This window comes from Equus caballus, chromosome 1 (assembly GCF_041296265.1).
Source record: "Equus caballus isolate H_3958 breed thoroughbred chromosome 1, TB-T2T, whole genome shotgun sequence".
NCBI classification, from domain to species: domain Eukaryota; kingdom Metazoa; phylum Chordata; class Mammalia; order Perissodactyla; family Equidae; genus Equus; species Equus caballus.
In genome coordinates, this window is record NC_091684.1 from 136,056,509 (window position 1) to 136,066,619 (window position 10,111).

The 10,111-nt window shown below is 55.7% G+C and overlaps 1 long non-coding RNA gene across 1 annotated transcript; it reads right to left on the minus strand.

Moving 5' to 3' along the window:
- Positions 1 to 1,488: 1,488 nt before the first annotated feature.
- Positions 1,489 to 6,901, minus strand: LOC111775999 (uncharacterized). Its single transcript, XR_002812030.2, has 3 exons — positions 6,751 to 6,901; positions 6,069 to 6,350; positions 1,489 to 2,596 (listed from the first exon to the last, which is right to left on the minus strand). It is a non-coding gene; the product is annotated as an uncharacterized lncRNA (long non-coding RNA).
- Positions 6,902 to 10,111: the final 3,210 nt, after the last annotated feature.

Genomic DNA, 10,111 nt, shown 5'->3' on the forward strand with positions numbered 1-10,111 from the left:
CAGATGTTGCTTCATGGTCACAAGAGAGTTGCCATGGTTCCAGGCATCATATCTTCACCCAAGAGCATTGTCAGCAGGAAGGAAGGTGGAGAGCCAAAGGGTTCTTTTCTCACATGCCTCTCTATTCAAGGAGGGAAAATTTCTCCAGAGGTTCCCAGTGGACTTTCCCTCCCCTTGTGTTGGTTGGAACTGGGTCATTTGGCTACCGCCTGGCTAATCACTGGCAAAGAGGAAAAGGATTACTATGACAGATTTAGACCAATCACATTTCATCACTTGGGGCCGGGCATGTCAATATCTGAACACAAATCTGAATGAATATTGAGCAAGCAACCAGCAGTACGTGACACGTAGGCTGTGCCTGGCACCAGGATAGGCACAGCAGGAACACAGCCACAACTGGATGCCGAGCCGTGTGTTGGGCCAGGTCTGAGGAGAGGAGGAGGCGGTACTGCCCATGTCTCATCAGAACTTGGACCTCAAAGCGTCAAAGGTCAAGCCGAGTGCTTTCAGAAGGGCAGAGAAGTCTCAGGTGCCCCCCACCCCCACGCCCCCCAGCATCAAAGTCCCCCATCCCACTGAGAACACATGGCACAAGGCTTTGCAGCAAAGAGCCTGCAGAAGGGGGCTGGAGTCCCGGCAGGGCCTCAGACCTGCTGTGTGGCCCTGGGCAGGTGACTTGGCTTCTCTGGGTCTTGGGGCCCTCCTCTAAAGGGAACGATGCTTGCTCTGTGGATGCCATGCAACTGGTGAAGAGCCGTCAGCTACAGGGACTCATCTGAGAAGTTACGATGCAGGCACAGGTGGAGGGGAGTCCTCAGCAGTAAGCAGGTGGTTGGACCAGGTATGCTTTAAGGCTTCTTCCAGCTTGGATGTGCTTGGATCCCATGCCCAGCAGAGTAGTGAAGTAGTGGCTGTCTGGGTTCAAATTCAAGCTCCCCCACTTGCAAGCTGTGTGACCTTTGGCCACGTTGCCTAACATCTCTGAGCCTCAGTTTTCTCATCTATCGAAGTAGGGAAAATTTTAAGGTTGTACTGGGATGGGTCCCTTGAAATAATGCTTGTGAAGCCCTTAGTGATGCCTGGCACACTGGTAAGTGCTGGACAGATGGGAACCATTGTGGACATATTTGTTTTATGTCATTCTCACAGCAGCTTCGTGAGTTCGTGATTATTATCCCATCCATTCCCCTCATTTTATAGGTGGGGCTCTGAGTGGCCAGGGAACTTGCCCAAGGTCCTTTAGGCAATAAGTGCAAAGGCAGAGTTAGAATCCAGGCCTTCTGACCCCCAGTCCTCTGTCCTTTCTACTGCATTCCATTCCAGTCTGGAGGAGATGACACAGCAAGGAGGCAGTGCATACCCCGACGTGGGGGAAAATATGTGTAGCCTACCCATGCTAAGGCCACAACAAAATTGTCAATAGTAATAATAAGTGGTCTGCTCTTACACATATTATTTTAACGCTTAAAAGACTTTGAACTGGAGTCGTTCTTTCTCTCTTTTTAATAAATGACAGCATGAGGTTCAGAGGGGTTGAGAACTGTGCTGCACAAATGTGCAGTGGAGCCCTGGTCTGTCAGGCTCCAGATCCTGCGTCCTTTCCACTGGGCAGGGCTGCAGCAGATCAAGCCGGCCATGGGCTCCCTGGGTCCCCACTGGCTCCTTTCTCCACTGACCACTCCCAGGTCCGCAGGGCACTCAAGCCAGCACCCCTACTCCTGCTGCCTAGAGAGCCTCAGGGCAACCAGCTGCCCCTCCGCTGGCCTTTGCTCCTGAGGCCTCCAGGTTCCTGCGCAGCAGGAGCCTCCTGCCTCCTGGCCTGTGCCACGTCCTGCTGCCGAGCTAACTAAGGTTGTGCGGTATGGAGGAGAGCCACGGGCACGGAGGAGAGCCGCAAGCAGGGAGGACAGCGCGGGCACGGAGGAGAGCCTGTGGGGTGCTCACCACCCCGCCTCCCCTCCCAGCAGCAGCCTTGGCTGTAAGTCAGCAGAGCCTCTGAATAACCCAGAAGGCTCGATCTAATGGTGGGGACAGCAGGTATTAGGAGGCAAGTGGGGAGACATTTGGGGACAGAGAGGGGCTGGGCATTCCTGGGAGTCATCTCGGGCATGTGTGGAGATGTGTCATTGGCTGAGCTGTCAACTGCATTGCCTGTCCGCCTCCAGCTGCCCTGTGTAGGAGGCCGGGTAGGCCTTGCACACACATTTGTGCACGACAGAAAGGGCTCACCTGTGCCCCCAATCCCACAGCTGGGGACAGGCAGGGCCCCGGGCCCCCCCTCCCCCAGAGCACGTCCAGTTCCTCAGGGTCCCTCTCCAGGTAACCGTGAGGCGAGCTCTGGATCCCAAACCTCAGCCCGGGATGGTGGAGGGTCACTGGGAAGGTGCGGGGGCTGTGCTTGGCTGCTCCTCACGCTGGAACCCTCCACATGGCGGAATGCCCAGAGGGGAGAGGCCCTGCCTGGCCTGGGCCACGGGGAGCACGGCTCGCTGGGAGGAGAGCAGCTTCAGTGTCCATGATTCTCAGAAAGGCTGGCCCGGCCTCTCACGCCAGCAAAACAGACTGAATCCAGTTGGGCCCAGCCTTTTGCCGCCTGCAAAGAAGACAAGCAGAAGTTTACTTCAGCGAGCAAGACCTGGAGCCACAAAGGAGCTCTAGGTTCCCTTTTGTGGCTCCTCCCTTAGGTCGTGGGTTCTAGATGAGGTGTTGTGGAGGCTTGGGCCTTGTGACCTGGACAGGCCCTTTACCCTCTCTGGGGCCTACCTGTAAAGTGAGGGCAATTACATCCCCAGGGGCCCTTCCTCACTTCTACAGCCTCTCCCATCCCGCCATGAGCTGCCCTCTTGGTCTCTCTCTCCAGACGCACACAGACATAGACACACACACAAGACCTACACATACGCATTGACACAGACACGCATACAAGCATACATAGATTCACATACACACAGACTCACGCTCACAGACACTACTTCTTGTGTCCCCTCTGCTCTGCACTTAGTCACAGGCCCTGACATCATAGCACTGACCACAGTGGCCTGGTTCAGTGGTTCTCAAACTTGGCTGCACTTTAGAATCCTCTGGGGAGCTCTAAAAAAATCCCTGACGGCCAGGCCACACCCAAAAGCATCACATCACAATCCGTGGGCCAGCTCCAGGCGTCGTAGTTTCTAAAGCCCCCAGGTGACTCCAGTGTGCAGCCAGGGTTGAGAACCAGTAACCTTGAATTCATTGCCTCCCCCAGCAAGGAACCCCACAGAGTGAATTACAGGGCCCTCCCAACCTCAGATACAGCACCCACGTTTCCAGGCCCTGCTGGTTTCCTTCCAGGTTGTCCTGACGACACTTGACCCTGAATTGCCCCCAGTATGGGGCAGGGTGAGTCACTGTGAGCCAAGCCTCTCCTGCCACTTTGGGGAGAGAGCCAAGCAAGACTGACTGCCATCCACACAGATGTCAGGGATGTTTCTCAGACTGGGGGATGCCACCCGCGTCAGAATTCCCCAGGGCTTACTGACATGCAGATTTCTGGGCCCCGGCCCCACCACTGATTCCCAGTCCTGAGGACTGTGCCTGGGGCCTCCTGGTGGAAACACAGTGGCTGGTATGAGCACCAGATGACCAGGTTGAGTCCCAGCTGTGGCCCTGACCCACTCGGTCACCTGAGTAGGCTGGCCTCCCATCTGTGACCTTCCCACCTCGAGGGGCCTTGTGAGAAGCACAGGAAGGGAGGTCTGGGGAAGACACTGCAGACTCCAAGCACCTTAGGAGTCGATGGCTGTGTGATTATCGGTGCAGGGGTTTGTGTTTGTCATTTACATTCTGCTGGTCCTGCCCTGGCCAGATGCCCCCTGAATGAGCCTGGAGAGCCGAGAGCCCTGGGGATGCTACAAGAACAGTCCTGTGGTCATCCTGTACAGGGTGGGGTGACAGTCCTACGGGCATCCCGCACAAGGTGGAGATACAGTCCTGCGGGCACCCTGCATAGGCTGGGGATACAGTCCTATCGTGATTCCCCCACAGGGCAGAGGGGCTGTCCTATGGTCATCCCACACAGGGCAGGGGGGGAGGTCCTATGGTCATCCCGCACAGGACGGGGGGACGATCCTATGGTCATCCAGCACAGGGCAGGGGTGTGGCGATGAGAGTTGTGTGTCGGAAAAACGTGTCTGTACCATATTTGGCTCATCTGTTCGGGGGATGATGTTGAGGCCCTGTCACAGCGATGGGGATGCCCTGTGGCTCCAGTGAGCCTGGCCTTGACGGACTCATGGTGCGGGAAGAGGGCAGTAGAGGAAGCTGGCCATTTTTGGTCCCTTGCTATGTAGCAGGCAATCCACTGGACTTCTTACACATATCAGTGCATGAATTCTCATACCCAGCATTATCCCCAAGAGAGGAGAATAGGAAAACTCCAGAAGAGGGAGCAGACACTCAGAGTTAGGACTCTCCGAAGGCACTGAGAAAGATGTGGCCAAGGTCAGATTAGAGCTCAGGGAGCTCTGTCCCCCATGCCACCCTGTCCCCCTGCACCACCATATCTCCCTGTGCCACCCTGTCCTTCTGTATCATGCTGTCCCCTAGTACCATTCTGTCCCCTTGTAGCACCCTGTCCCTCTGTCCCCGTCCCTCTGAGTCACCCTGTCACCCTGTCCCTTGTCCTCCTGTACCACCTTGTCCCTCTGTGTCTCCTGTCCCCCTGTGTCCCCTGTCCCCCTGTGGCCCCTGTCTCCCTGTGTCTCCCTGTCCCCCTGTCCTCCTGTACCACCTTGTCCCTCTGTGTCCCCCATTCCCCGTTCCACCTGGCATTCCTGTGTGCCGGGATTGAGGGACTCATAAGATGCCTCTCACTTCCTCTGGGGGAGCATCCAGCTGCAACCCCAAGGTCTTGAAAGATCTTTGCCCTTGTGGTTTCCGGGGGACACCCTAGCCGGATCCCCTGGCCCAGTGTCGCCTCAGCTGCCCACCCAGGAAGGAAGAGAATATCTGAAGTCAGTGGGTTTCTAACAACAGAGGGTTTCAAAGAAAGATAAAGATCAAAGGCAGAGGAGGCCAAAGCAGCCCAAGTCAGATATCTCACCCCCAGATCAAACCTGGAGGAGCCGCCCGAGGCCGAAGTCTGTGGGAGGCCTGCCCAGCGCCCTGCAGCCGGAACCCTGCGGCTGTCAGTGACAGGTCACAGAGGGCGGGCCAGAGACAGACAGATAGACAGACAGAGACACACAGAGCAGGGCAGGGGGCCTGAAAGAGAGAGGGAGAGAGGAGGGAGGGAGAGGGAGAAAGAGACAGAGAGAAAGTCAGACAGGGAGACAGGCAGAGCCACGTGGAGAAGCAGAGAGAGACTGAGAAACAGAAAGAAAATGACGCAAAGCAGATGGAAGACAGAGCCTGAGACACGAAGCGAGGCGGTGAGGTGGTGCATGTCAGCGGGGACCCTGGGAGGAAGGACACTAACAGTGGAGGTGCCAGTGTGTGGCGCCCGGGTGGGCGGAACTTTCCTTCGGAGGTGGCTCACTGGCCTGCCCTCCTTGTTCTGCACCTGGAGGCCCGCTTTCATTCGAGATGAAAGGCGGAGCCTGCCAGGCCGTGGGTCGGCCTCCTTTTCCACAGATGCGTCTTCAGCGGAAAATGACTTCTCCTGTAGAGGCTGGGAACCACCCCTCCACCTGCTGGAGGAGGCCTCCAGGCTGGGAGGCCCCACAGAGCCTGGAAGCCCTCCCCTCCCCCAGGGCCTGCTCAGGCCTGCAGTGGCCACAGCCATGTGTTCCTGGCCCCTCCTGCCACCTGGGCCTTCCTTCTCCCCTCCACCTCCACACCTGCCTTCAAAGCCCAACCCAGGCTCCTCCTCCTCTAAGAAGCCCCCGGGACCACAGACCCCCAGGGATTTCTCTGGACTTTTTTTGCCTGCCATGCTGGGTCATGTTCAGGGACACAGTATTTGTCTTCTAAATGACATGCACATAAATTCTCTGTTCCTGTCTCTCCATCTGGATGTAAAATCCTCTTGTTCATCCTCTCCCCCTCCCCACCCAGACCTCACAGCATGTGCACAGACAGGCACTCACCAGGCTCCGAAATGCGTCACTTCGACTCATGTTGTGCTTGCTACTTTTCCCAGATTTGCTCTGGTGAAGGTGGGCAGTTGGTCCTCAGTTTGGAGAGTGTGCAAGAGAGGACACCTCGTGCCCGTGGACAGAGGGGAGTGGAGACCCAGGCGGGGGCCTTGCCAAGTTCCCTGAGCTGGTCCGTGGTACGCTCAGTCCTGGAGCCCAGCTCCTGCCATAGGTGGCCACCTGCCCCCCGCCTCTCCTCCGGAACCTCAGTCGAGACGAAGCTGAGCACCTGTGCTGGGGGAGTGGGGCAGGGAAGCGGGTTATTGCACCCTGCTGGCCTAGCTCAGACCTGAGAACCCGTCCCCAAGGGCCCAGCCTGCAACCTGGCCCCTGCTCTCTCACTTCCCTTTCTCAGTGGGTCAGCACCTGCTGAGCACCCACACCCTTGCTCCCACCCCTGCCAGGCACACCCTCTTCCTTTCCCCAGAGGCCTCCTTCTGGGCTGGTCCTGCTTGGCTAAAGCAAGACACACGGCCACTTAACTTCTGGTGAGTGGGGTAGTGTAAGCCTGCCACTGCCCAGAAGGAGCGAAGGTTGGGACATCTGCCAGCAGCCCCGGTGACCTCCACATTCAGAGCAGTGGTCACTCCTGCCCAGCTGAAGCATCTCGAGGGCTGGGACCAGGCTTACTTACCTCTCTACCCTGAATCCTCACCCGGGTTTGGCACGTCGTGGATGCTGGGGTAACTTTTGAGCAGGTGGTGTAGGCCCAAACAAAAGACAGCAGCCCTGACAGCTTGGAAGCACCTGCCCTCCCTCCTGTCAGGATGATGATGATGATGAATAACAATGTCACTGAGCAAAGCGCTTACATCATCACAGCTGATACCCACAACAACTCAGACAGGTGCCTGGGACCTGGGGCTCAGTGACCTGGTCAGGGTCACACAGCTGGGAAGTGGAGAGGGGCCACATTTGGACTCAGGTGGACTGTAACCAGAGTCTGAGCTCTTGAGTCTGGGCTGGAAGCCTGCGACGGGGGTTCTGGTGGCTCCCCTGTGTGACCGTGGGTGGGTCCCATCTCCCCTCTGAGCCTCAGGCTCCTGGTGTGTGTAATGAGGACTTGAACTCCTTGAGATCTGTGTTCCCTTTCTCGGTTGACATGTCCTAATTCTAAAGAAGTTAGATCACCCCCCCAGGGGTCTTCGCAAGGATTCAGAATTAAGCAGCAGCAAGAGGCAAGACTGCTGCCTGCAAAGACCTTATGGTCCAGTGGGGGCGAGAAACAGCCACATAACCTTCCATGTAGGTTTGGGTTCCAGTTTCTGTTCAGACAGTGGGGCTGCAGGAGCCCTGATGAGGGGCTGGAGAGGTTCCTGGGGGAGGGGGAGGGATGGGCGGGCCTGGAGGGAGGGAGGCTTTGGCTGTGTGGATGGTTGGGGGAGGGTGGAGAACGGATGGCCGTACAGGTGGGGATGAAGAGACTTGGGGTGTGTGATGGCCTATGAGGACCTGGCCAGCTGGCGTGGAGCAAGGGATGACCTTTTAGCAATTTCCCTCTCCAAGCCCCGTCTTGTGAGCGAATGTCTTTAATTTATTAAGGGACAGATTTTAAATCATCCTCCTCCTTTCCCTGCCCACCTCCCTCCTCCACTGCCTGTATTTCCCCTGACCATAAATTTTTTTTTAATGACAGTTTAGAAAATGAGCAAATCTTTGCTGACACTTTTATCACCTCCAGAATACTTTTAATAAGAGGTTTCGGTAGATTGCATTCCGGGAGAGGGGGAGGAGAGAGGCAAGACAGAAGCTCCATCTATGCTTGTCCCAGCCCTGCAGCCCGAAGGCTGCCCCCTCTTCACCCCGCTCCCTCTTCTAGGGGGAGGTCCCCGCCTAGGACCCCAGCTCCCCGAGCTCCAGCCCCACCCCAGCGTCCCGCTCACCCTGGGCCTCAGCACACCCCTTCACTCCTCCCTCTCTGTTGGTCTCCTCATCTGTAAAATCTTCTGTAGGTGCAGGGGATAATTAGTGCAGACCTATTAATAATGGCTAACAGTAATTAGCTGCTGACATTTTGAACCACGCCTTGTTACTCAGACTGGCAAATCAGGTCCAAGAATATTTCTCAAACTACAAACAGAGCCAGCTGAACTGGAATCAAGAGCCTGGATCCCACCAGTCCTCTGATCCCCGGAATTGCGTGTGTTGTGCTCACCCTGTGTTAGAGGTCGAGGGAGCTGGAAGGTCTGCGAAGCACCCAAAACACAGTGTCACCTCCAGGAGTCGTCAGCTGGGTTGGAGAAGCAGGAAAAACTGTCCAGAATGAGGTTGGGGCAGAAAGAAGGCCTTAGAGGGCCCAGAATGGGGTGGGGCGGGCAGGCGAGCCTTTTATGGTTTCTGCAGGAGGAACAGATCCCCAGAAAGGGGACACGGAGTGTGTAGGGCTGGTTGGGAAGGGGAGGGCCTGGAGGGACTTGTTGCAGTTCAAGAGTGAGGGGAGGCCTAGACAGGAACCAGGAACAAGGCCTGGGAGCGAGGGACATTTAAAGGGAAATCAACAGGGTTTGGGGGCTGACTGGAGACAGGACGTGTGAGCAGAGGGTTTGGGAGAATGGGGGTGCCACAAAGAAAGGCCACCCCAGGAGGTCACTGGGTGAGTGCATCATTGGGTGACTGGCAAAATGATTCTGCCCATTTAAAAATATATGAAGGAAAAATCAAGTTTTCTTTTCTTTAAGAAACACATTGAGGGCAGTCAGAATGTAATTTGCTTCTAATTGAATTATGGCTTTAAAAAAAGGGAAGGGTTGTAAGTTAACTGTAAGTTGACTGAAAGTGACTTGGGTGCTCAGAGATCCTGGCGTTTACTGAGCCCCTATGACGCGCTATTCGCTCTGCTTGGCACATTTAGGAGCTGATGCGTTTAAAGAGCTTCATGCCGTGCCTGGATTCATAAATGGGAGCTATCCTGCTCTCATCTTTATTGTTGGGAGGAAATCCTTATGGCCATGGGTGAAAAATGAACATAAACGGCATGGAAAATAAAGTGCTATTGATCACTTACTAGGTGCCAGGCACCATTCTAAGTGCTTTGCGTTTGTTGAATCCTACAAAAATCCTAGAAGGTAGGTGTTATTGTTATCAACCTCATTTTACAGATGAGGAAGCAGAAGCATAGAGAGGTTGAGTAACTCACTCGAGGCCACACAGTAAGTACCAAGTCAGAGATGGGACCTGGTAGCCCGGCTCCGGTGCCCATTAATTCATTTCCCCCCGCCCCGAGGCTGCAGTGTCTAGTCTATTTCTGACCCTGCAGAGGAGTCGTGAGGACCATAGGGGACTGGAGAAGACTCCAAAGGGTTCCCTGAGAGCCCATCTCCTCTCTGAGGGCAGGGAAGGTCTTGAGGGGAGTAGATGCGACGACTGGGCTGTTGATTCCCGACTACACAAAGTGCAGGAGGAGAGCTTGAGGGGTTTTACTGACCCACTCTGGGGGCTGCAGGGAGGGGCCCGAGGGTGTGCGCCTGGCTCAGCGGGCTTTCCTGGCATGGAAGCAGACCTGGTGCAAGGAAACGGCTGGAGAGGAAATGTCGCCAACTGAGCTCTCTCCGCAACCGGGAGAGACCCGAGGAAGACTCTCTTGCCCTTCCTGTGGGCTTCTTCCTCCGTTCCGTGTCCCAGCTTTGAAACGAGACAGAAACTGAGTGTTTAATAGCACGAGCTTTATTCAATGGCCAAAGGATGGAGAGGTGGGAACAAAGTTCACAAGTCAGCTTCTGAGCCCCTGGGGCAATTTAGCAGCTGTCACAATGGGTCAGGGTAATGAAGAGGGGAATACTCATAGTTATTCGGCGAAATGGGCAGGCTGTTCTGGGGAGCAAGGGTGCCAGCTCTTTTCTTTCCTTGTTTGGTTATGGCCTGCCATTGCCGTGGCAGTCCTGAACTGTCCTGGTGTCGGTGGGTGTGTTCTATAATATGGTAATGTATCACAAGGAGCGTAGACTGCACCATGGGGTCTATGTCAGGTCAAGTCAGACTGCCACGTTGCCTTTGTG